This window comes from Pinus tabuliformis, chromosome 8 (genome assembly GCF_031772625.1).
Source record: "Pinus tabuliformis cultivar Carrire ecotype Pingquan chromosome 8, CPIR1, whole genome shotgun sequence".
Lineage (NCBI taxonomy): Eukaryota > Viridiplantae > Streptophyta > Pinopsida > Pinales > Pinaceae > Pinus > Pinus tabuliformis.
The window spans coordinates 154,352,166-154,358,165 of NC_142294.1; positions in this window are offsets into that span (position 1 = coordinate 154,352,166).

The following is a 6,000-nucleotide window of genomic DNA, read 5'->3' on the forward strand; positions in this document are numbered from 1 at the left end:
AAGAAGCTGCCATCCCATTGACTGCCCTGTTGTATGCCTAGTTGTTGTTGCTGGTAAGCCCTGGAAACGATGACTTCCGGGGTATTGAGCTGATGCTCTTGAATATTGTCATAGTATTTCCTTCTACATGCTTGTTCAAGCTCGAAGATGTCCAGTCCTCCCAAATCAATGCTTTCTGGTTCTTCTTCCATATGTTGCGTCTTACTGCTTTCTACTGAGGTGATTACTAAGTGTAGCGTCTAGCTGGGGATACCGTCAACATCCATTCCATTAGGTTTCCAATCAGGGTCCTTTCAAGCTGCCTCAGGCATCCCGATGTTGTCACTCAAGGGCAGGGAAGTGGGAGAAGAGCGAGCTAGAGGGGGCAGAGAGGTCACGATGATCAACCGTGGGATTGGAAAATTGCTCTGCGGTGGGTCTTTTGAAGTTTTAAAAAGAACCTCAAAGCTATTTCTAGTGGAGGGAATGGAGTCAACGTCTTGCATAGGCTTTTTCCCGAAGGAGGGTTTTTTATGCGATCTTTTTCAATTTGTGACCTTGGTAAAGCCATCATGAGCCACCTTGTTTGATGGATCTGAGGTTTGGGGTTTGGAATTTAGAGGGCAGTCCCAAAAAAGATTCCCATGGGCATGACACTTGCGACAGCGAAAGGGTACATGTTCAAAATCTAAGGGTTGGATCCATTCAAAGTCATCATGGAAGAGACTTGCTGAGTTCGAAAGGGCTTTGTCCAGGCGCATGAAGACACAAATATGGGCATAGGAGATGTATTTGCGCAGCTTTGTTTCCTCAGCAATTTTTATAAACTCGCCCAGCCCCTTGCCAATGTCTCTCAGCAATTCTTTGTCCCGGTATTCCAATGGGAGCGAGTACATCCGGATCAAACTGGTGCCCAGCTGAAATCCTCCTTGTCCAGGTTAAATCTCTCTACCCATTCCCTTAAATAGAAATCGACGGAGTTGAAGAAGTAGGGACCTTCATCCATAACCCTATTCCAGTCTTCGATGCAAATGAAAATCACAGTGAAAAACCCTTTTGGTCCTAGCTGCAGGGTGACATGTCCCTTGGGTTTCCATTTTGGCAGAGATCCATACTTGCAAATCTTTTTCAGTCGGCCAGTATCCAATAAATTTCCCAATGAGCGCATGGTCCTTCATGTACTGGATTTGACCATTGACTCTTTGGCTGGGAAGTTCTATCTTAGGTCGTTCAGCTGCTATGAGTTTGCATGTCATTGATGTAACCTTGGGCATTTCCTGTTGCCCAATCTTTCCTTCTTGTACTTCACTAGGCCTGTTTGACTGATCAGTGGGAGCATTTGTTGTATCTTGCATTGGGAAATCTCTTGTATCCATGTTTACATGTTCTTGACCAGAAGGCTTTGTCGTTTCCTTCACTTGGTTATATCTCTTGGCTGAAGGGGAGGGCTTTGAAGCCCCCCCCCTGAGGGTCATCCATTTCAGTGCGGTCTATGCCAGCAGCTACTATCGCAAGGAGGAAGGCTGATAGAGAATAGAAGCAGGGAGGGTTCAGATTGCGCCATTGCAGGGGTGAGCAGAAAACCCTAGGTTGCAGAGCGTTCAGGCATCCGATCAACTCTGAAACTAAGAGATGTTCAAAGGGACAAGCCTATATAAAATATAATATTGATAAATTTATAAAATATAATATTTTATAATTATTATATTTTTTTTGTAATTATTTATTTTTAAATTCATAATTTCTTTTGTTATTTAAAACGAGGCTACTAAATTTAAAATTTTTAAGACTCATTTATGTAATTATTACTAAAAGAAATTTTTTAATTTCCAATATTATCCAGCCATCAAAAGAGACGAGGATGCCTCACTCCCAAACTTACAACAAGATGTTTTTCAATAACTATGAGCAATCTAGAAAGAATTATAAAATATAATATTTTATAATTATTATATTTTTTATAATTATTTATTTTTTATTTCATAATTTTTTTTATTTAAAATGCCCTTACTAAATATTAAATTTTTAAGACTCTAATTTCACCTTCTTATATAATTTAGGACACTATATAAAATATAATATTGACAGAATTATAGAATATAATATTTTATAATTATTATGTTTTTTTTTTAATTATTTATTTTTAAAGACATTTTTTTTCTTGTTATTTAAAATGAGCCTACTAAATTTTAAATTTTTAAGATTCTAACCTCACTTTCCTATATAATTTAGGACACTATACAAAATATAATTTAAGACACTATATAGAATATAGTATTGTTTAATTTCCTATATAGTTTAGGACACTATAAAAAAATATAATATTTATAGAATTATTAAATATAATATTTTATAATTATTATATTTTTTTTAATTATTTATTTTTAAAGTTATAATTTTTTTTGTTATTTAAAATCAGCCTACCAAATTTTAAATTTTTAAGACTCTAACCTCACTTTCCTATATAATTTAGGATACTATAAAATATAATATTTTTTTTCTAAGTAAAAATAATCTATTAATATGTATAGAAAGATACAAAGAGGACAAGGCCTTGAACAAGGTAGTGTAGAGTATCAACAAAATCTGGACTGCCCCAACATTGGGGAAACCAGTCCAGTGAAAGCAAAAACTTCAATAATGGTATCACTTCTTAAGTCCAAACCCTCACAAAAAACAGTAAGATAGTTCCTTGATGATAAGTCCATATAAGAAGCCATAAACCAGGCAACACTAGCAAAAAACAAAAAAACCAGATAATGAACACCTAGGTGGCCACAGCCGGCCTCGTACTATCGTCAGGAAAACGCATCTCTAGAAGTAAAGGCATTGCCCTTTAGTCTGCCCATTCTGTGATCCGCCGTCAGGTCCACATCATTGCATCGCACTTGTGAAAGTGTGGAGGCTCCGCCCCTGGGTTTCCGCCGATGCGATATTGTGATGCGATCTGATCGCAATCGCATATCGCTAAAAGTAAAGGCATTACCTTTAGGTCTCCCCATTTTGTGATCTGCCGTCGGGTCCGTGTCATCGCATCGCACATGTGAAAGTGAGGACGCTCCGCTTCTTGGTTTCTGCCGATGCGATATTGCAATGCAATCTGATCGCAATCGCATATCGCTATAAGTAAAGGCATTGCTCTTAGGTCTCCCCCTTCTACAATCCACTTTCGAGGCCGCGTCATCGCATCGCACATGAGAAAGTGTGGAACCTCTGCCCCTTGGTTAGCGTCGATGCGAAATAGCGATGTAATCTGATTGCAGTCGCATATCGCTATTGGTTAAGGCCTTGCCCTTAGGTCTCCCCAATCCAAGATCTTCGAAAAATGCAATGTGATCTAATTGCAATCGCATGTTGCTGGTTGTTGATCTGCGATCCACCATTACTGTTGCATTGAAGAGAGCCGAAGTCTGAGGTATGCTAGAGCATGCTGAGGCATGATATCCGGAACTACTTAAAACAATGCCAATGAACCCTGCTCTTCTCAAATGCAAAGATCCGTTGATCAGAAGCCAAATATCTGGCTTGTCCTGGGTAGGCAGGTGTCACTCCATCTCGCCCCACCCCTGTCCCGTCATATTTAACACCTATTTATATACCTGCATCCAAGAGAGCTACATCCCTTTGGACCAGTATTTTGCACTCCTGATTTTGATCATGATTCTGAATTATGTCTAGAGCTCCAGTGAGAAGAGTGTGCCCAGTTTCCACCTCCAAATTGGCAAGTAGATCAGCGACCTTGTTTCCTTCCCGTTTAACGTGATTGAATATGATGGCATGATTGGTGTGAAGTGATTTTTCTATTACATCCAATCTGGCTTCAAGTCTCCAACTGTTGGAAATTTTATGCGCAGGTGCCCCATTGAGGAGTTGATTGGCCAGCTTGATGAGGATTAAGGAATCACCTTCGATCTCCAGAGGTTAGAAGCCATGACGCTGGGAAAGGAGTAATCCTTGCCAGAGACCCTCCAGTTCAGCCGAGTTGTTCGTGTCCCAGCCAATGTTTCCGAAGTAGATTAGGAGAGGAAAACCCTCATGATCTCTAAATATATCGCCAAATCCTGCTTTGCCAGGATTGGCCTTTGAAGCTTCATCGAAGTTGAGTTTGAAAGTATGCTTTGGAGGGGGGATCCATAAGTGCTTTCTGATGTTGTTTCCTTCTGAAGTTCTATGATTGTGAGTACCTTGTGGGAGTTGTATGTTCAAATTTTACCAGATGGATTTCTCATTTGCAAGAGTGGGAAAATCTTCCATGTGCCAAGTTTGAAGCGTCAAGGTCTCTTTAAGATTGAGACAAAAGCTACCCCAAATGATTTCTACAGGAGTGCTTTGATTTTTGAATATGCGCTTGTTTCGTTCTTTCCATATTGTCCAGAGGAGAATGTTGGGAATCAATCTCCATACTTGGTTGAGTAGTTCGCTTTTATAAGGGTTCTGATGCTAATGGTGAATAGAGTTGATTATATCTTCGGACACTCTGCATCTTTTTTGACAATGGAAGCTAGCCTTCTCCCACAGTTGATTGGCAAGAGTGCAAGAGTCCAAGAGGTGTTGGAGCGATTCCTCCTGAGAATTACAATTGGGACATATGGAGGGCTTGTGAAAGTTTCTTTTCCTAAGATTGTCCCAGGTGAGGATTTTCCTGTGCCCAACAAGCCATAGGAATAGGGAGACTTTGGGCCAAGTACTCGGTGACCAGATTCTACCCTAGATAGGATCCAAGGGCATTGGATCATTACATATAATTTTATAAGTCTATTTGGTGGTGAAGGAACCTTTTGGGGTATATCCCCATCTTAAAATATCCTTGCCTTCGGATGATCTAATGCGTCGATTCTGGAGCTCACTCTCCATGATCTCCTTAGTTTGGTTATCTGCATTCCTGATCAGCATGTCGATCTGCTTCCATTTTCTATACCCATGTTCTATCTCTAGAATCCATTATTTCTAGACGAATTCCTTTTGTTGCTCCTCCCACTCTTGGCAAGGAGGTGGTCTATAGATGTCATTGATCTTTGGTAGTTGGTTCCAGGCATTCGTCCAGAACCGAGCAATGTTGCCATTCCTTATTTCCCAAAAGCTGTGTTGTTGGATCAACAAGAAGTGTTGTCTAGCAGCGTTCCATATTAGTGATCCCTTTTCAATTGGAGTGAATCTGATTAGCTCCTCCATTGGTCTGTGATTGGTATATTTGGCTGTCCATATGGCTGCCCATGGCTTCTTTGGAGCACAGAGCCATTGCCACCATATTTTTGCACCCATGATAGCATCGCTGTGATGAGGATATCTCAGGCCTATACCCCCTTTTTCTTTTGGCTTGCATGCTATCGTCCATTTTTCCAACGCCCATTTGCGATTTGTGCCAGTTGCACCCCATAGAAAATTGCGTTGTAGAGCTTTTATTTCTTTAAGGACCCATTTAGGCACTACCAAGATTGAGAAAAGGTAGAGAGGCATAGCCTGTAGCACAACTTTGATTAGCACTAATCTGCTAGCTATGTTCAAAGTTCTTTAAGTCCATAAAGTGAAACGAGATTCAAGTTTCTCAAGGAGCATACGCCAAGAGGCGTGCTTGATGGTAGAATCTATTAAGGGAGCTCCGAGGTATTTGGAAGGTAAGGAGGCTATGGAGAAGCCCAAAATGCGGGTAATAGCCTGCTGAGTAAGAGGAGGGGTGTGAAAAAAGAAGATCTGCGATTTGGCCGTGTTTATGCTTGTCCCTGAAGCATCCGAGAAATCATTCAGAAGGGATTTAAAAAGGGAGGCTTCCTGAATAGAAGGGTACCCAAACAACATGTTGTCATCCATGAACTGTTGATGAGTGATGGTTGGAGAGTTGTGTATGAATAGACCTTTGAGATGCTGGGAGAGGAGGGCATGTTTGATATGGCGACCCAGACCTTCTGCCATTAGAACAAAAAGGAATGGGGAACGTGGATCTCCTTGTCTGATGCCTCTAGAGGGGTTGAAAGGTCGAGAGGGTATGCCATTTATGAGGATAGGGAAAAATGTTGTGGAAAT